This window comes from Anser brachyrhynchus (assembly GCF_964034855.1).
Source record: "Anser brachyrhynchus genome assembly, chromosome: 2".
NCBI classification, from domain to species: Eukaryota; Metazoa; Chordata; class Aves; order Anseriformes; family Anatidae; genus Anser; species Anser brachyrhynchus.
The window spans coordinates 108,394,715-108,416,632 of NC_137695.1; the positions used below are offsets into that span (position 1 = coordinate 108,394,715).

The window sequence follows — 21,918 nt, forward strand, 5'->3', positions numbered from 1 at the left end:
GAGCAAAATATATTATTAAGATTATTTAAAGAAGGCATCTCTTCCCTTTAAGGTACTGGCAGTACTTGGGGGTATTATTTCAACCCCTTTATGTTACTTCCCCCAAACAAGGTTGTAATTACAGAGTAAAGGCGAAAACCAGATTTATAGTTTGAGGAGAGTGAAGGCAATAATCCTAACAAATTGAGGACAGAGCCTAATAAAAAACAGTTATGATTTTTGCCTTGTCCCTGACTATGTAATTTCCTTGTTCTATCTGTGGGAGGACACACATTGCCTGAGCTACTCCTGAGGCTCTCCAAAGTCATCCTTCACTCTTACATTTCAGCAGCAAGCACTTACAGCAAACTTTCATTCCATCTAACAGCTGTGTATTACCTAAGAAACCTCAGCTGCAGGATTGTTCCATGTGATTCTTGGGACATAAAAATGATTGTTTTTCATTGTAATGTTCTGGTCCAATTTGACCCACAGAGACCAGCAGATAGCGAGTGTCTGACATAAAGGGTTTTCAGATGACAGGAGGAAAGGACTGGGAATTAGGAGGCTGAGGGTATTAGTTCTTGCTTTGCTACTGGCTGCCTGCATGACCTTGGCCAAACTGCTTCCTCTCACACATTTCCCTTCCCCTGCTCTCTCGACTTCATTTGCAAGCTTTCCAGTTTTGTTTTCACAGGCGGTGGCACAGTGCAATTCCACCTAGGAAAGGGCACATTTACAAAACCAGGCAGTCTTTCTCTCTCTCATTAACTTCAGCAGTCTCATGTTGTCATGGGGTTTCACGGGGCTTGTTTTGTTTTTTCCTAAAAAGGGATGAAGATCCAGCACATCAGCAGCTGAAACTGTACCTTTTTTTTTCAGGAGAAAGTAATTTTCTGGGTTTTGAGCCCACTCCCTCCTTCCCCCTGCTAACTGCAAGCACAGGGAGGTGCCTGTGGAAGGGATGCTCACAGCCCCAGCACAGACAGCTGGAAACAGCCGGTGCTCCTCCTGCCCCACACCAAGAGAGCAGGCACGTCCCCTGGCTTTAGGAAAGACTATGGACATGGCTCAGATGTATTCAGACATGAATTTGGTGGAAGGACTGCAAGCGAGATAAGAAAACAGCAGAGATGCGAAGGCTCCCTCATGCCTAGATTACACTGGGATGTGTATCCAGATAATTTTTTGGCCTGCTGCGGTCATTACCACATTTTGAGGACTTGAGTAATTTTCCTCCATCACTGGATTGATTGAAGCGGGATGATTTCTTCTGCCTTTCCCAGAAAGGGTCACTAGAAAGGGTAAGTTCAGGCTGGCCCATTTCAGCAGGTGACAAAAAGCCACTTCAGACACTTATCTGATGAGGAATCTGACACCCTGCTTGATAAAGCCAAATCAGCTGAGAGTGCAGTGAGAAGCTGAGACTCCTGTAAGGACACAGGCCTTAGATCTCTCCTTCTCCTGGCCTCTAGTCCTTGGTTGATAGGAGAGCCCCGGGATTAGGCTGGGGAGCAGCCGTGGAAAGGAGCAAGGGAGGAGATCCGTGTAGGGCAGGGAGGCGGTGGCAGGGAAGGAGGAACCAGCCTTCCTGCAGGTGGAAGCAATTAGGGAAGAAACCGTGCCCTCTCCTGTGCAAGTTATTAACAGCTGTTCCCAGGTGGTTTTTTTTATTAATAAAATTGTGGCCTAATTATGCCACCTCACTTGGATTTTGTTTTACTTTCTATGCTTCTGGGACAAGAAGCAAAATATATTCAGGAGAAAAGAGAAGATGGTTTTGGAGACAAACATCCATGGCATTTTTTAAGACATGTTAACCAATATACTAGCATGGGAAAGCATTCAAAATGACTACAACAAGGAAATGGAGACTGGCAAAAAGAGAAGAAATGTAGTGAAAGGAAGAACAGAGCAATGCAGAAGAAATGAACAACAGCGTGCATCTTCTCACCATATAAAGAAAAAAATTACTGTCAAATATTGTGCATAACATGTACAAACAATTAGTATTTGCTAAATCCTGTGCAGAAACATGAAGGGTATAGAAATGTCTGCCAATGTGTCCTTTCCTGAAAAATCCAGCCAGCCAGGGCAAGGTTATAGAGGCAGCATCATGCGATCGTGCTCTCCAGAGGCTGGTTGTCTCCTGTCATATCTTCTAGTGTAACCAGAAGACCTCAAAAAAATGTGGCTTCTTTGTTCTCAGCTGCGTAGCACACAGGCCTGCACTCATAAAGAATCATTCCAAACAGTCCTACTATAGCCTCAGTGGAGTCTGAAGCTGAGAAGGCTCAAAAACATCGCAGGCTGATGATCTCTTGTTGTTCTTTTTTTTTTTTTTTCTTCATTTTATTTATTTTTAGTTTGCAGCATGCTTTTTAAAAGCCTTGTGTTACTATGGTTATAATGGTGTTGGTCAAAGGATGTAGGCAAGCTAAAATTTGCAGGTCTTTACTGGAAAAACTAATATAGTAGGGAAAAGAAGATAATCTTCCTGGCACACAAGACCTTCCTGTCTACTTTTTCCAGCTATACTGGTTGGTCTAATAAAAGGTGTTACTCCCACATACAGACCTTATCTTGCCTGTGAAAAGATTGTAATTCATTTACCTTTGTAAAGGCCTCATAATTCTATTTTTTTAATGTTGCAACAATCCTGAACAATGTGCTCGTATATTTGATAGTCTACATTTGAAGCACTAAAGGTAATTTTTGACATAACTCACTCAGCCTTTTTTTTTTTTTTTGGTCCCAAATGCATAGCTTAACTCATATAATCAGAAAGTGGATTTACAGAAGCCATTGCAGCTTTAATAGTTGAAGAAGCATTAGCAATTTAGAAAAAGGTAGTAGATAAAAAGGCTGGAATTTTTAGAAAATGCTAATCCTTTTACTTATTGAAACACACTTGCTGGAGGCATCATTCATAGGGAAAAAATAAAATAAAAACAAAACCCAAACAAACAAAAAAACAAGCTGCATTAAGATTTAACTGCAGGGTTGAATCTAATTTTGTTTTATCACATTTGTACACAGGAAATGTATATGAATAACTAGTCCTTCCAGCAAAAGGTATGATCAGAGCCGTGTCTAACATGTTTGTAATTGCATATGCTGAGATGGGTGAGTGTGATGGGGAGTGTGATGTCCCAGCAGTGGTGAACTGTGTGAGCATCCAGGATAAACTAAACTACTGCTAGGTAATGTATTTGAGCACGCATGCTTAAAGCCCAGTCATTGCTGCTCGTGCAAGAGCAGCTGCTCTGTTTGAACACCAGTGAAAGTGAACACAAAAGAGGCATTTTGCTCAGCTGGAGCATGTAGTTACAAATTATTTGTATTTTGGGTGGAATCACATCCTAGTTTGTTTGTGTGAGAGTATTAAGTATGCTTTTGATATGGAATAAGTGGTGAAAAACAACAATATAAAGGACATGACAATATATCCTATATACCTATTGCCCCAGTAGTAGAGCACCATGGCAGATATGGATATCAGAGACAGAGCCATTACAGATTCAGCTGTCATTTTGTTGTATCAGCTTACCTTCTAAACCTGACTGGAAGAGAAAGGGAATAAACTGCTGTTTGATGTGCATGCAAGAAAATTTGTTCTGCTGCTTATGTACATGTGAGATTGAAGGATTTCTTTTGGTTTTATTATTAGCATAATCAGAAACATTGCATTCCATCATTTCGTTAGAGTAATCCTCATTGTTGTTACAGGGACAAAATAGACAGCAGGATAAATCCTTTGTTCGGTGACATTGGGACAAATCCAAAATAATTACGTTTGTAACTGATCTGCTCTGGAGTTTACGCTGTGGCAAATAAAATCAGAAAATATTGCAAACTTATATGTATTATGGAGACAATAGTGGGTACCAACTGTAGAAAATGCAGCCTTACCACTTGAACTCAGTTTTACCTTTCACAGCGTTATTGAGCTGCTTTTTTGCTCATGTCAGCTGCTCAGAAGGCTAACATCTAATAGAGTAAAAAGTGAATTTTATATTACCAATATCTTTTAAGTCTTTGGATTTCCAGATTTCATGCTACATCCAAGGTGATTTCTTAGGAGATCCAAAATACACCACCTTTTAAATTGACAATATTATAGCTGAAGCAAAAGTTAAGTAGAACTCCTAGGACTAGATTAGCATTTTTTCTGGCAAAGAGGTAAAATTATATTAACAAATTTTGCCAAGGACTCTGCTACATGTACTTCTGGATCAGGTAGCCTGAGAAGCAGTCAGTACCTCCAGAGAAGTGGTTTGTCATTGGCTGGGTGGTTCTAAATGTACCAGACTGTTTAAATAGGAAAAGGTTTTAAATATGAAAGGAGGCTTCTTCCAAGAATTGTTATATTGAGCATCACAAAATAGCTGTTTTTTTCCCCAGAGAGCTAACCTCCATCTGTTTCTGAAAGAGCTCGGCATTCATAAAGTAACAAATTATATTTCAGAGCATAGTTCTTTATCACTCGCCAGTTAATGGGGTTAAGAAAAGATTTCTGAAGATGCTCCTGACTGCAGTGCAGGCTCAGGGGAAACAAAAGGAGCCTGCTGGAGGCGCTACGAAGGCACAGTTGTTTGGTTACAACTTAACCTCTTGCAATCAGAAGACAACAGAAGGACACACAGCATTGAGGTTAATACAGAAAACACTGGCATTAAGCTGGTCATGCTTCAGCAGAGTTCTGAAGTCTGCACCACTATTAGGCAAGCAGAAGACTGAAAGGAAGGTAATAAGAGAAAGCACTGAGAAACTCAAGAAACTGATAACAAAGGACGTCATATTTTAGAGAATACACATTTTTCAATTTCCCTCTCTTGGAGCTGGAGAGTATAAGAAAGAAATAAGTGTTTGGTTTGTCATAGACTGGTATTTCAGGGACCCAGCGATCCGCTCTGCATGTATCTGAAGCACTGGAGGGTTTTGCTTTGTCCTAACCACTCAGCTCCAGATTCTGCCTCTCATTCATTATTGTAGCGATGTTGATGGTTGTTTACTGCATATCCATGGTATACTGGAAACAAAGCTCACCCTGGCCCTTTACCTGATTGTCTCTGACCAAATCACTGCTTAGCAAAACTCTTTTGTTTCTCTCACTGTGGGTCATTAGCAAATGCATTCCCGGGGCTTTTCAACTCCAGATTGTTAGTAATGGAAAAATTAGCCTCAGCCCTGAGATGCCTTTTTTATGACAGCTTTGACAAAAACAATGACTTTCCACAAGAAGTCTCTACAAGGTGCTCTGAGTCAATAAACTTTTTGTTAGAAAACTGCTAACCAGAGCTGCTTAAGAAATAGACATGTCTTTATGTTGCCTTTCTAGTCTTACTTTTCTCCCATCCTTCTACATATGTATTGCAACACACTTTGCGTATGCATCAGCAAGATTTTTCCTTAGGTTCCCTGCCTTAGTCAAGGCATTTGTTGGAATGTGTTCATCTGGTGGATTTATATTTGGTGCATCCAACGCTTCAGCAGACAGTCCTATGTGTTGGCTCATCTGAACCTTGAATACTACATAGAATTATTACTTTCTAAATAGAGTAACTTGTTTGGGAGAAAAAAAAAAAAAAAGAAAAAAAAAACCCACCACCAACAACAAAAAAACTGGGGCAAAGAGATATGTTTTCCCTTCAATCTCTTTGTCAATGGCTGTGCTTGGTAATGGAAGCATTTGCTCACTCCTGTCCCCAAAATCAAGCTTCAGGCATAAAAAACATGAAAAGATTGAAAAGTTAAAAGCAACTGAAAACCTGGATCTGATAATAGCCGATTTTCAGTGTAGATGTCACTGCTGGTAATAAGTTAATCCTTTGTAAACACTCCCACACCTCCCCATAATGTACATAAATGAATACCACATATAGTAGATAATCACAAATGTAGTAACCATGGCAGTTTTATTAGTGCTAATGATACTACTTTATACGCTCACAAAACATATGGCAAGCAGGTTAATACTTTTAAATTGGCTGAATCTCTCTTGTTTGACAGTGCCCTGAATTTCCAGAAGGATTTATTACATTTTGGTCTCCCACCTCCAGGGCAAGCACTTAGAAGTACCCTGGAGGGGCTCAGTGTTCAGCAGCAGATCAGCATTTCTAAGGGCAGCTCCTCTAAGGTAACTCGCTTCACAGAAGTCAATGCATAACACATACACGGGGCTGCCAATAGCCTAGGAACTTCTGCGGTACTATTCAGCTGAAACCGGGAGAAGGGATGCATTTAAGGAGACACAATACATTTCTCTGGTTGACTTGGCATAACCTGATGCGATTTTCCTTTCAATTTGCCACAGTCCCAGATGTAAATCAAAGAGAGCAGTAACACATGTATCTGCAGCAGCTGTAACAGTAAACTTGCTGGGATGCTGCTGGGTTGGTTTTTGTCATTGTTGCTGGTAGCGTGGTGGTTTTTTTTTTCTTGTTTTGTTTTGCTATTGTTTTTTGTTTTCTGTTTTAAATGTGCTACTTTTGTTATGACTTCAGGATAGTGACATCGTTGACTTCATTTTTAATAGGGTTTATTTTGACCTGATGATGTGCTGCTCTTACAGTCCGACAGATCTGCATTTACTGGAAGAACAATATTTTTTCCCTGTGCCTCGTGGCAGACAGGGCTCCTTGTAAACTGAGGGCAAGTCAAAAAAGACAGTAGGATTTGGGAGGTCATAAAAACTTGTTGCTGCATGCCAGCTTTTATTGCTAGCATTCCTGATGCCCAAGGCCCTCTGGCTGCGCTGCCCACACTCAGTTGAAAGGTACAGTGGAAAGTCTCGTCTTTTGGTCTAAAATAGTATCCATTTTTTCCATTGTGAAAGCCATCTGGAAGACTAAAACCTTCAAAAAACACACTTCACTAGGGTTAAGTAAGCATCACTCTGCTTTGAAATATCACATTGCAAAATCCCCATAAATGAGGGGAGGACAGGAGACGGAAGTTTTCTCTCTTTTGTGTTGCAAAAAGCCATGGCTACAGGATGTTCCTGCTCCAGAGATGTCTGCTAGGATGAGGCAGCTGCTGAGGGCTCTAAGGCGATCACAGTCTGCAACCAGCACTCGAGAGCCATCACTGGAAGCCCTTACCTAGAAATCTTGTTGGCTTTACCGAATCAGCAAGAATCTCAAATCTGCTCCTGAAAACAAAATGACACAAAAATTTAAATTATTTATGCCCACAAACTTGGGGGGGGGGGGGGGGGGGGGGGAGGTAAGACAGAAAAAAGAGGGAAAATAAAGCCTTGTATACTGTCCTGGTACACTCAGTATGATCGGAGCACAAAGCATGCAGAATGCACTGAGCAATTCTGTTGTTCTTTTGGGTACCTGAATGGCTGAGAGCATCCTCCTCCTCAGCAATCTCCCTCTTAAATGTTAAGCAAACAAGGGTTTTCATTGTGCCTAATGGTATATGATTTCTCATACCTTTTAACTCTCCCATGGTGAAACTAGGGACAACCTCTAGAGACAGCAGCAAGCGTTTTTGAAATGCGGGTGATAAAGATGCTGAAGTCTGCAGATGTAAATGGTTTTGAATAAAGGAAATTGAGAACAAAAACAGTATCAGATGCAGATACTTCTGAAGTTCTACAATTCTTATCCTTTGTGGGGGAGAAGAAGGCAGAGAGAAAGTTTATATTACACAAAATCAGAAGAAATCTTTAGGCTTTTGATTTTAAAAAGTAAACCTTATTATTATTATATAGTTAAGAGCTGAAAATAATAGCTTGCAAGAAGCCTTTTTTCCCCTACAGAATAAGAAAAACCTGGAAAAAAAAAAAACAAAACAAAAACCGAACTTAGAGTCCCTCTGCATCCAAAATCTGAAGGTTTAAATTCAGTAGTAAGACTAAGTGGAAAGCAGGTTTGCACTAAGCAGAGAAATGAATCATTTTACATTTCTGTGTATGACAGCAATTGCAAGAGGCAAAAAACATGGGGAGAGAAAGACAATGAAAGAGTGTGCAAGTGTAAGCACATATACATGTATGTGCACGTGTGCGTGTGTTTGCAGAGTGGATTAGGAATATATAAAAAATGCAATACACAGTTGACTCTGCTGCTGTCATCTTGATAGATAAGGTAGCTGGACAGGAGTTGTGAGATGTTATGTGAAAATGTTTCCTCTGGAAAACATTTTAGCTGTCTTACTGAATGCCTTTCCATCCACAAATACCTCATTTTCCATTTCAGTGAGAAGGAATTTTTTTGCTTATTTTCTTGGAAAGCACTGAAATGTACTTAGGCATGCACTGTTTATTCAAGACTTAGAGCTTGAAGAAATAATTACTATCTCATTCAGTAGCATTACCACTACTACCGTTACATTTCTGCTAAACATGTTTTGGTCAAACGTGATGAGGACCTGAGTTTGCTTTTTTAAAATCATAAAGATGGCAGAAACAATTTCATGATTTTCTTGCTATGGCTGTAGAGGTGAAACAACAACAAAAAGACAAAAACAAAACTAAGAACTAAGAAAGGAGAGCCCACAGAAATTCAGATTTTGCTGCATTGTGTTGGCATGTAAGTCTCATTGAAGTAAACTGGCAGTACTGGAGTGGATACCATTCAACATGTCCTGAATGATGTCCATCACTGTCCTGAATGATGGGCACTATCAGCAAGCTCATACCTACAGCTAAATTAAGGAGAGGCTTCAGTGTGCTGAAAGGTACGGTTGCTACTCACATGAAGCTCCACTAGCAGGGGAACCCAGACGATTTACAAAATTCAAAAGCAAATGCAAATTCCTGCCCCAGAGGTGGGGTAATCCTGTAGCACAGGCTAGGGCCAGGCTGAGAGGCAGCTCTGCAGAAAAGGCCTTGATGCTCTGGTGAACAGCAAACAGCTCACGAGCCAGCAGTGCATGTTTTCAGCAATGGAAGCTGATCTAATGTAGGGCTGCTTTAGCACAAGAGCAGCCAGCAGGCTGGGGAATATGATCGTTCCCCTCTACATGGCACTGGAGAGGCTGCACCTGAAGTACTGTGCTCAGTTTAAGGCCACCCCGTCCCAGAGAGAGAAAGACGCGCTGGGACGAGTTCAGTGGATGGCCATCAAGGTGGCTGGCAGCTGGAGCACACAGCACATGAGGAGAGGAAGCTGAGGTTGCTTTGTTTGCAGAGAAAGTCAAGGGGAGGTCTAACTGTCCTCCACTGCTGAAACAGGGCTTATAGAGAAAGGAAACCAAACCCTTCTCAGAGGCAAGAAGTGAAAAGACAGAAGCAAGTGTCATTCAGAGAAATTTGGGCTGGATATAAAAACATTTTTCTTTACAGCAAAAGTTCTTAAGTCCTGCAGCACATGCCAAGAAAGCTTGTGGAAACTCCATCATTGGAGATTTTAAAAGCTTGACAGGTAAGTGCCCTGAGCAGCCCTGATCTGACTTTGAAATCACTTCTGCTTTATAGCAGGAGGCTGGACTAGTTGACCTCCAAAAGTCCCATCTGATATAACCTTTCTATGTTACTATGCTTCTTTGAAATGATTTATCCACATGGGAAATTTAACTGTCTGGGATGAAAGAAAAGCCAAAGTTTACGAAATCCTATAAAACTGAGCACAACTAATTAGAAAACAGTTTCTATATCACCACTCCAAACTCCTGATTTATATCCCTATAGCTAATTCTGTTAAGGTAAGCACTCCAAAGGACTAGGTAAATAAAGATCTAGGTCCAGAAAGGAAGTTTAATTCAATGGCATGGAGCATGGCTAAGTACCGGTACTGGAAGGCAGGATATATCTACCTTCTCTTCCCTGCCAGTCTCTGGAGATTGATTAAATGCTATGTCCAAATGCAGGTTTGCATCCTGATGGTTTGTTTTGGAGCATGGAAAATTTGAGCCCTAATTCCCACCTAGTCTTTGAAATACGGTGAGGAGCTGCCTGTAGGCTCTCTGTGCCTAAGTGCGGGGATCTGAGCTCTGAGAAGAGAGGCACCTTTGACAGAAGATGCAGCCGCTTTGTGAGCAGAGCTGTGCCTCAAGTCTGCGGCCCTTGAGAGCAGAGACGTGGATAGAGAGCACTCACTTGTACCCCTCGCTTTTCCCAGGGTTTGCAGCCTGCCACCATCTGAAAGTGAGCACGGACAACCTTTCTTTCAGAAACATTTAGGCAAGGCAGAGTATCCTTATCTTGTTGTTTCTTGATTCACTAGCATAGAGGTTAGCCAGATCTCTGTGGAAGTAGAATATGCTTCCTCAAAAGCAGCACACTCTCTCCCACCCCAAAGCCTGAAGAGCATCTCATGTCTTAGGACATACCCTAATGGCCAGCCTACATCTTTTGAGGGAGGGAAAAGGAAAAATTCCCAACTGTGCTCTCAAAGCTCTTCTACTACTGAAAAAACATTTTGTTTTGTTTTGTTTTGTTTGTTTGTTTTGAAAGGGAGAAGAATGGAGGGAGGAAAGGAGAAAAAAAGGAAAGGAGGGAGGGAAAGAGAAAGGGAGGAAATTGGGTTTGGTCTTACAGGCTTGTGCTCTGCAAATAGACTTACACTCTCCTAGTAAAGGCTGGCTCTGTGGTTCTCACCAGTTTCTGACTGGGTAATTACTAATGCAAATACACATACACACGCCAGAGAGCATTAGTGATGAGAACAGCAATGAAAGCGACCTGGCTATAATGAGAAAAATGTTGACAGAAAATGTCTATTAAAACACTGACAGAGGAAAATGCCTTCCAGCCTGGGAACTAGGCCTGTGAACCAGGAACATCCTTGAAAGACACAGCGAGCCTCTTTGAAGTGCAGCTGAGTACCTAAGAACCAGAGACGTCCTGAATATACCACTACTGAGGGCAAAAACAAGGAATTGTAGCAGCAAATTATCTCCTGAAAGAAAATAAAATAGTCTGGAAAAGTAAAATTTTGTCGAAGAGAATAAGAAATATCATCATCATCTGTTGGTTGTCTTATGTGAAGCTTAGAAATTAGCAGCACCTATTGGCTGCTCTAGGAGGTGGTGTCCTCCACCCTCATGTCTCTGTGATATAAAAATGACTCATATTCTCATAAAATGGAGCCTTTCTCTCTCTCTGAGAACTTCCCATGCATCAATTTTTCTTTCCTACAGCATCTCCTAAACAAACTGAACCTTCACTGAGGATGCCTGGCTGGCTCTGAACTCTGTGATGTGGATCAACTTCTGAGTGAGATCGTGTTGATTATTTTACTGGGCCCACTTCTGGGGGTTGGTCTCTTCTGAGACTGTTTTTTGTTATTGACCCATTTCTGAGGCTAGTTTTCTTAATTAGACCATTTTTAGGTTGTTTGGCCCCCACTTTTGGTTTCATGAACCTTGAACCAGTAATTTTATGAAATATATATAATCTTCATACGTACATAGCATGTCCTAAGTATAGTCTTGAAAAGTATAAACTATCATAAGTTTAGTCATTCTTATAGTATTGATAAGTTTGTAATCCATAAAAAGTATATCCACTGCCATACTATTGACAAATTTGTTGAATCTATAATGTTAATCTATATTTGCTGCTATGTTACTGATTTTTTACTATATCTAATAGCTTTCCAACTATCTCTAATTGCTGCTACTATTAATTAGAGCTATTCCCTCAATATTTACCACATAAATATATACTTGCTTCCTGGTAGTAGACCTTATTATCTACATACATATATTCACCTTATTGATCACGGTATGATCGTGGTGATTGCTGGACATTTTGAATAAACAGAAATCTTTATAAAATGAGGTCTCTATGTCTATGTGTATTAAGGTATCCTACAAACCCACAGTTGTGGTTTCTGGATACCTGCAGGCCAGGTACCTCTTTAGGTTGAGACAACTGGATGTGTTTTACTTTAAAGGAGCACGTTCAAAGAAACCAGTACCCCAAAGCTCAAGTACATGAGGAGCAAATGCATGTCCAGCAACCCCGTTCTTTCACGATCCAATGCACCCTCATCTTTTGTATTTACATGGGGGGGCAAGAGGAGATCATTCATTTCACAGGTACTGCCAAACTTTTTATTTAGGAATGCTTCATCAGGTGGATTCCCCAGTGCAAGGCATGAGGGAAACTGCATCTCTGATTGACCATATCAGCAGTGACTGTGCTACAGAAAATGGGTTGGGAATAATAGCTCCTGATATTCCTTACTAAATATGTACTTGAGTGTTTTTGTGCTGGTAAGCCACTGCCTTTGTTACTGAGCAGTTCAGTGTTGTGTGGTTGTCCTCTTTGTTGGCAGTGGCAGCAAAAACCAGAGCTACCTCTCTCTCTTGAAATGGGAGGTTTAGCTGTGGAAGTCTCTAGATAACTAGCTCCAGTGTATTTATTTATTTATTTATTTTTGTGTGTGTTGACTAAACTGTATTCTGATTCCACTTTATCTACTGGACAGCATATTTACTTGTGTAGCAAACCGTACAGAGAAATATTGTCTCTGGTACAGGGCATTTGATCAACTAATGCCCTGGGACCTCAATAATAAATTATTTCAGGCTTGTGGTGTCAAATATATGCTTCCTTTGACTACACAAATAATTCTATGTAAACTGATTTGTCCCTTTGCAACGGCCCTCTGCAATGTTACCAAATATTCTGCATGCTTGCTAGAAATTCAGGAGTATTTATTAATCCAAGAAAACTCAGAATCCAAACTGTTAGCAATGAATGTACATGTGGTAGGTATCTCTTCCAAAAGAAGATGGTCCAAGATGGTTGCTTAAGAGACGAGAATGAAATCCATGTAGCCTTAAATTTCCATTTTCATGAAAGCACATCCTTAGTTCCAGACTTCTGTCAAATCTGCTTATGTTCTTCACTACATGATGTACCACATCTTTTCCGTCACAGAGGTGAAGTCTTGAGCCTATCATTACGCAGAATGTGAATTGAGATAAGTAAGGATATATTTTTAAAACACACTTCGCCAATGGGCTTCAAGCTCTTTCTTTTCCCAGTTACTGTGGCAGCTTCAATCAACCTGGAAGTTCATTATTTCTTTTTCAATTTATAAAAGCTGCACTCACATTATAAAGCAGAAGATAATCCTTGTGAGTTAAGATAAATCCATAGACAGAGCTCACTTTAGTTCTAATTAGACTCTGCAAGTTTATTATGGAAAAATGTAAGTTGTATGATTTAATCTTTCATATTGCCAGCACTGAGCGTATTATTTCTATATTATAACTTTGCCTTTCACATATATAGCAATATAAAAAGGATTATTAACTTAAATCCTATATTACAAACACTGATCCATACAGTGAAGTAATTACTTTACAGCAGTTAAATATATAGGGGCATAGAGCTGTTCCTACCACAGTCAATAGCAATTTAGCCATTAACTTAAATGAAAGCAAGATTAGGCCTGTATTTTGAAAAAGGTAAAATGCATTTTTATAGCTACAGTTAAAGACAATGTCAAAGTAAATATAATGCATCAAATCATTCGTCATGTACAATTAACACTGCTATTTAAAACAAAACAAAACAAAATAGCTTTAAAATTAATGGCATTTATATAATCAGTCAGAACATTCAGAACATCTGGACCAGGTAATACTTGCTTCAGATTGGATTTAAACTTCAGCTTGGATTTAAGACCAAATACCAATTAGCAGGGACTCCATCAGATCTCAGAGATACCAGAACTCCGCCAAGGTGCTGGGGACTTACACCTACGAGCTCCCCATGTGCAATGACCTTGATGTGGTGGATGGGCTCTGAAAATACCAGCTGGCATTACCCAGAGCTCCCTGTCTACATAACCTAGAACACTCACTAGTTCTCATTCAGAAGAAATTACAATGTGTTCTTTATGTTCATAGAACATCTAGGGCTGAAAGGTCTCAACTTGGAAATTAAAATCTGTAGTGACTGGCTCAATGCATAAACTAATCCAGGGTGGAAGATCCCTTTCCCCTTGCTGTTGAAGCAATACCATCACACACACACACATAAATTAAAAAAAAAAAAAAGAGAGAAGATGCAAGGTGAATACAAAAGAGCCCAAAAACACATGCAGAAGCACCTTCATGGTCACCTAGAAGTGACATGAAGCAAGCTAAGAATTGTCTTACATGAGAGCTAATGGCTCTCACAGGTGCATGAAATTCTTGTTCAAGATGAAATGGCTTCACCAACAATTGTTAAGGCTTTCCAGCTCTGTTTTGCCTTAGTTATTCCATGCAATCAGCTGAAATTGAGCATGTAGTGGGATTTTCTGTGAGATGAAAAATTGGAATTTGATTTTCACAGGCTATGGCAGAGAAATGAACTTGTGTTTCTCCCAGCTAGCACTCTGACTTCTGTATGGTGTTATACTTTCTGATCACATCAGGGCTTTTGACAATTTGAATATGGATTTCTGGCTCCTTCTCTATGTGAAGTAAACCCGTGCAACTTCTCTCTTAAATTATTTGTAACCAGGGACTAAAACCTGTTAGCTTCCTCGAGTGGTAGCTGTAGGTCTAAAACAAAGGCCGAGAACTATCAGGAAACATAAACAAGACTTGGCAGAACTGGGAGTTAAATGCTGACTTCCAGCTCTGTGCAGATTCCCAGAGGCTGTTAGGCATTTTGTATTTTTGCAGAACATTGTCTGTCTTTGCAGTGCAGGAGATGAGGCAGTCTATTCAGCCAATATAAAGAAAATCTGCCAAAATTCAGTATACCTAGGAGGAATGAAAATATCAATGTTTTCTGCCCCAAGGAAAAGCTTGAGATTAAATAAGAACCAAACCAACCTTTTCCTGTCTCTGAAACCAAACATTAACAAGAGGTTTTTTGATGCTTGAAAATACCTCTTTTATTTCTTTCTTATGGACATTGCTGAAGAAATGAGTGGGTGGTGATGTATTCAAAGCATGTCATGTCATATCTAATTGACTATATAAAGAAATCAAATAGCCCCCTTCTTCAAAAATATATAGCACATTAAAAAAAATATTATTTTATTGATAGAGCTGACTTTTTATTGGCTAGGAGGAAATAAAACATTATTGAAGCTAATCAGGTCCCAGTTTTTCCAAAATGATATGAAGAACAATTGGCAGTCAGCTGTCTAAAGCATCCATCAATCAATTAGTTTAATAGAAACAATGTCATTAGAATAAAATGTTGTCAGAGAATAAGTATCATAGTTTGAAAAAACATAACTGTGACTTTATTTTACAACTGTCCACAATTTTTTGGGGGCTTTTTTAATTTTACAAATGGAGACCATTCTCTTCTGATAAAGTTCTAGCCAATTGACATTATCTCTTAATTATTTTTATAAAATATTCATTGCAGGATTTGTTCAAGTAAGAAGTTATTGTATAATTTCCATGACGGATGTGCTCATTTCATGAGTATTAGATTAGTGAAGAGTATACAATTTATATTAACACGCATATATCATTAAAGAATACATTGTTTTCCAGCCGTCTTAGAACAAAAACAAACCTATGAGATACTGGCTTATTTTTGAGCTTCTACTCTTCTGAATAGTTCCTGTTAATAATATTGTTCATGTGGATTACATAATTTAATCTACACAATTTTCTGTGTTTATTTTGTTTTGTCTTGCAAGATTTTTCTCGTTTTGTGTTCATTCTCCCAGAAAACAAATACACACACTTTTTTTCCTTGAGATTTTGTTTGAGATTTTTTTTCTTTCATTTTGTTGCTAACTGTATTCAGAAACAAACCAAAAGGGCAACACTTCTTGTCTAAAGACAGTGAACATGTCTATGCTATCAGGAACGCTCCTGTACTTCTAGGAGAATTGAAAGGAGGATCTAATGATAGGTCTTTCATTCTCTAAATCCTTTAATGTCAATTAACTCTTCTAACTAACAAAAGGACTGAATATTTAGAGGGTGAAAAAAGGGCACCACAGACTTTTGAGATTTCATGCCAAATTAATAGCTTCTATTATTTCCATTGTCCGAGTAGCCTGGAAGCCCCTGTACCCACAGTCATGGGTGTTACTAATTCAACCAGTCCACTGCCCCCATTTGCATCTCCAAGGATTACATTTTGTCATTGTTGCATTAAGACTCATTTAGATGTACAATTTCAAAAGATAGAAGGTTTTCAGATGAACACAAAAATTGGTCAGTGTTATACTGTTGGGACCCAAATGGGATTCTAGCTCAAAGCTACAAACCAAAGTGATGAGGAAGGTAGCACTTTCAGTAATCCTGGTCCTCTCCAGATCCACAGTGGGATATGTTGAATTTCATCAGCCTGCTTGAAAATCAAGGTGCAAAATGGCTCTGTGACAGGATGATGGACAGCAAGGTTTGTCTCAAAATGGCAGCAGTATATGACCATGGATTTCCTCTACAACAGTTGCGAAGAAATGCTGACTTCCATAGCACAGAGCTAGCTTTAGTTTCCTTAACAGGATTTAGTACTTAACTTCAAAACTGTGACTGTGAACTCTGCACTCCAGTCACCTTATCCTGGTGGCACCTTTACCAAGTAACTCCTTTTTGACCTGAAAAGCTGGGAAGCTGTGGTCCAAATGAGAGAAATGCCTCAATCATGGTCCTGTGGGGACCCTAACTTCTAGGGTCTCATGTCAGGCTTGCTTTGATATTGTATCTTTCATGAAAGCCACTTTTCTTTCTGTACTATCTTACCACATCCACAGGAAGAGGTAAATTTGGTGTCAGCAGTCTCAGCCTTGGGGAAAGGTTTCCTACTTCATGGACAAATACTCTGTATGTTCCAGCACCCACACCTCATGTTCTTCCCATGTTCCAGAGGAAAAGCAGTGCTTCATGTCCTGCTGTAGCACAGAAGAAATGTGGCTCGCTTCACTCATACAAGAGTCCTACCTGTTGGATCCATGTTCTTGGCTGTAACCTTGGTTCAGGCGGCAGGACCTGCACTGGGGGTGACATCCAGGCACACTTTTGCCTGGAGCTTCCTATCAGTGGTGTGAGGCAGCCCCCACTCCCCTTGCAGGGCACTCACCTTCCCCATCTGAAGCACTGAACTCTCTTTTCGCACAAATGGTGCCAAATGGTGAGCTTTGGTTTCCAGGCAGGTGGCCATGCACCTCGGAACTACATATTTTGGCACCAAACCACATATGTTCTTTAATAAAATCATCCTGTTTGGGTAAGCATTTGTAAGGATAGATGTAATTCCTCATTTATTTTTATTTTTTTTTAATGACTAAATCTACAATAAGTTTCTGATACTGGTTGATTTTAGAGGAAGTTTTCAGCAGCTCTCAGGTTAGGACTGCATTTAAAAAGCCAGCTCATGCATATGCAGCTAGTGGTAAATAAACAAGTGTCTCTCTAATTAAAGCACATCTAGGGAAGTCTAAACTAATTTAACATCTAAATGACTGATTATAAAGGGGTGAGGGAAACCTAGAAATATTAGCCTTTTTAAAAATTCTTTGGTATAACAACTATAAGATGGAAGGAGACAAGCATCAAGGCATCTAGCGTCAAAAAATAAATAAAAAAATGTGCTAAGACAAAGTTATGGAAAGAGATAGAAGTCTGTGTGCACTGAAAGTGAAAAGACATGGCAAAAACGTGATCAGCCTCCCCAACATACTATTAACATCTGAGCAAAACACTACTGAAATGTTACAAACTAATTAAATTGAGCATACAAGGGAACCAATGGGAATAAATTATTATGCAAATAAGAGGTTTTCACTACAGAAAGCTACTGCTGGGAGTCAGCGTGGTGTTAAGCAAGGAGCACGGGGGGGCCAGGCACCCCAGCGCCGCCGCAGTATGGCCGGCTAGGGGATGAACCCCATCGCAGAAAATGGGATAAAATCCCATGGAAGGAGGGAAGCTAAGGAGGAAAAATGTACCTGGAACTTCCCACAAAGGGAAAAGGAGGCTGGTGCAGACTGCTAAAGAAACAGTGCCATCTGCCGCGTATTCCCTTATGGCAGGAAGCCGATTTTAGCTGCCTCCTGCTCTGCTGCGGTGATGGCAGCAAATCTGACAAGTCCCCATGTACAGCTGAGATGAGGAGGGCAGGAACCCAGCCTTTCCCCTGGCCCATTCTACCCAAATGTGTTTATCGGTCTGCTGGGAGAAAAAAAAAAAAAAAAAAAAGTGAAAAAACATTCCTGGACTGTCGTTACTAAGTTGTTGCCTGTTAAGATAAAGGTTTTCTTTCTCATGGTATAACAGGACTCCGTGCTCAGACACTCGGTGCAGGATCAATCTGCTGTAAAGCAGTCTGTCAGCGAGACATACAGAATGAATGTGTAAACAGGAAAACAGCTGCTGCCCAATCTCTTTTTTTGTGCTGGATTCCTGTCACCTTGTAAAAGGGTTTTCTGTTTCTTGTGCAAGTCTGGTGTTGGTTTCAATCCATACCTTTTTGCTCAGCCCTTCTCACAATGTTCATTACATCCCTGAATGCTTTTATACATTATATTATCTAAAGCAATTATAAGAGAAAAGTCTAGTCAATATTACGAATTTTTATAATGACTTGAATCATTAGCTCTAAAAACTTATTTATAAGGATTGAACCTGACAAAACTCATGAAATACAGGTGCCACCAGTCTATGCAAAACTCTTGTGGGTTTAAGCCTGCCATCCACACATCCATGTTTATGCTTCTAATACTTTCAGCCTCTAGACTGAACACCCTTACTTCTTTAAAGAGTTCCCCGGAACATATCCAGGACAGAGCAGGAATAGAGTCTTGATAAGGTGACTCCCTGTCCTATGACCTCCCTCCGGATGTTCAAATTACTCCTTAAGAACATTTTGCAGGATGGGTAGTCTAACATAATTATCTCAGGCAGTGTTACATTAAATAGGTCCCATTAAAAATAATAATAATAATAAAAAAAATCCCCATACTAGGACAAAGGTCTTTGAAAATGGGGAAGTGTTATTCCTGACAGAGTCCGGCACTGACTCATTTTCCTCATTAGGCCATAGCTCAGGCACCTATTCTTTTTGCACATGTGCTGCAGGATCCCTAGGATTTGTCTGCTGCTGGTGTCAAACTTCAGTTTTCTCTTAATCTGCAGACTTCCAAGCTGTCCTCTATGTCCCTGGCTACTGTTCCCAGACTCATTAACGACATGTGGAGGCGAGGCTTTCGGAACTAGGCAGTGTGGGATTCTGAGGCAACAGATGCTCTGAGATAACTCAGAGATGCTTCATGCTCTAGACCTGATCTTTGCAATCAAGGGTCTAAATTTGAATTTCAGAAATGGATAAAACTTCTGATGAAGTTTTAGTGATGTAGAGAGCTGAACTCCAAGAAGTGAACTCAGTTCCTGCATGGGTTCAAAACCTGAATCCTGCTCTCTATAGGTAATGAATGAATTCACACCCCATCTAAATATAAATAAAATATTTATATAAATATAAATAAACTAAAATACATGAATCACAGGTGCCTTAGCACACAGGGCCCTATAGGCTGTATCAGCAATGTATTTCCTGTGACTTTCTTTTCAATAATAATTTTTCTGTCTTCTTTCTTTTGGCTTCTTGGAACTTTATATGATTACTTTAGATTGGAATAGCTATAAGATCTGGAGGCTTCACATTAATTATTAGCTTCAGTATCTGACTGCTATATTTTAAGATATACAGCTCTGACATAGTAGATACTGCAGGTAGCAGCTACCTCAGGAGATTTGAAATATATTATAAATAAAAATAAAATATTCCATATACTGCTCAGGATAATGGATTCTGGGATTTTGTGAGAGTCAACTCAGAGTTGACCGAGACTCCCAATTTGCATAAATGAGGGACATGTGCATTGAGATAAGCACTATAGAATCACAGAATCACAGAATGTCTTGGGTTGGAAAGGACCTTACAGCTCATTCTTTTCCACCCCCACTGCCATGGACAGGGATGCCTCCCACCAGACCAGGTTGCCCAAAGTCCCATCCAGCCTGGTCTTGAACACCTCCAGGGATGGGGCATCCACAGCTTCTCTGGGCTACCTGTGCCAGTGCCTCACCACCCTCTGAGTGAAGAATTTCCTCCTAACATCTAATCTAAATCTCCTTTTTTTTATTTATTTTTTTTTTTGTTTAAAATTGTTCTCCCTTGTCCTATCATTATCTGCCCATGAGAAAAGTTGTTCTCCATCTTTTTTATAAAAGGTCTCCCCAGAGCCTTCTCTTCTCCAACATGAACATCCCCAGCTCTCTCAGCCAGCCTGTCTTCATAGGAGAGGTGCTCCAGCCCTCTCTCTGATCATATTTGTGGCCCTGCTCTAACAGCCCCACATCCTTCTTGTGCTGGGGGCCCCAGACCTGGATGCAGGGCTCCAAGTGGGGCCTCACAAGGGCAGAGCAGAGGGAGACAGTCACCTCCCTCCACCTGCTGGCCACTTCTCATGATGCAACCCAGGACGCAGTTGGCCTTCTGGGCTGCACACACTGCTGGCTCATATTGAGCTTTTCATATACCAGAACCCCCAAGTCTTTCTCTGCAGGGCTGCTCTCAGGGAGTTCTTCTCCCAGTCTGTGCTCATGTCTGGGGTTGCCCCAGCCCAGGTGCAGCATGCTGTTGGCCTTGCTGAACCTTATGGTTCACATGGGCCCACTTCTCAAGCTTGTCCAGGTCCCTCAGGATGGCATCCCTCCCTTCTATTAACTTCCTTCTATCAAATGCACCAGTCAGCTTGATGTCAACTGCAAACTTGCTGAGAGTGCACTCAATCCCACTGTCTATGTCATTGATAAAGACATTAAAATACTCTGGTGCCAAGACAGACCCCTGAGGGACACTACTCATCACTGGCCTCCATCTGTACATAGAACCATTGATCACAACTTTCTGGCTGTGTCCATGGAGCCGATTCCTTATCCACTGGATGGTTGAACCCTCAAATCCATCTCTCTCCATTTTAGAGATAAGGATGTCATGTGGGACCATGTCAAAGGCCTTACAGAAGTCCAGGTAGATGACATTGGTCAGTTTTCCCTTGTAAACTCAATCATAGAAAGCCACCAGATTGGTCAGGCACAATTTGCCCTCTGTGAAGCCGTGCTGGCTGTCTTGGATCACCTCCTTGTTTTGCATTTTCCTTGACACTGCTTCCAGGAGGATCTGTTCCATGATCTTCCCAGGCACAGAGGTGAGGCTCACCGGTCTGTAGTTCCCCAGGTCCTCTTTTCTACCCATTATAAAAATGGGAGTGATGTTTCCCTTTGCCCAGTCACCAGGAACCTTGCCTGACTTCCAGGACTTTTCAAATATGATGGAGAGAGGTTTAGCAACTACATCAAACTGTTCCCTCAGGACCCTGGGATGCATGGCATCAGGCCCCATAGACTTGTATGTGTTTATTTTCATCAGGTGGTTTCAAACTCTCTCTTCACTTACAGTGGGTGGGACTTTGCTTCCCCAGCCTCCATCTATGGGTTCAGGGAAATGAACGGCTTGGGAAGCCTGACTGGCAGTGAAGACTGAGGCAAAGAAGTTGTTGAGTACCTCAGCCTTCTCCATGTCTGTAATTACCAGTTCACCCTTCTCCTTTATCAGAGGGGGTACGCTCTTCTTGGTCTTTCTTTTCTGAGCAATGTGCGCACAGAATCCATTCTTGTTACTCTTTGCATCCCTTGACAAGCTCAGTTCCATCCGTGCCTTGGCTTTCCTGATCCCATCCCTGCACACTCGGACTGCATCCCTGTACTCTTCCCAGGCCACATGTCGCTGCTTCCACTGCCTGTGCATTTCCTTCTTGTGCCTCAGTTTGACCAGCAGATCCTTGCTCGGCTATCCCAGTTTCCTGCCTTCCCTGCTTGATTTCTTACATATGGACATAGAGAGCTCTTTTGCTCTAAGAAAAGTGTTCTTAAAGTGTTGCCAGGTCTGATCAGTTCCTTTGTCTCTAAGAACAGCTTCCCAGGGGATCTCACCCACTAGTTCTTTAAGCATCTGGAATTTTGCTCTTCAGGGTCTTGACTCTACCCTTTGCCAGA

General features: G+C 40.8%; 1 long non-coding RNA gene across 1 annotated transcript; it reads left to right on the forward strand.

The window, feature by feature from the left end:
- Window positions 1-461: 461 nt before the first annotated feature.
- Window positions 462-1,175, forward strand: LOC308190829. Its single transcript, XR_013947512.1, has 2 exons — window positions 462-553; window positions 862-1,175. It is a non-coding gene; the product is annotated as an uncharacterized lncRNA (long non-coding RNA).
- Window positions 1,176-21,918: the final 20,743 nt, after the last annotated feature.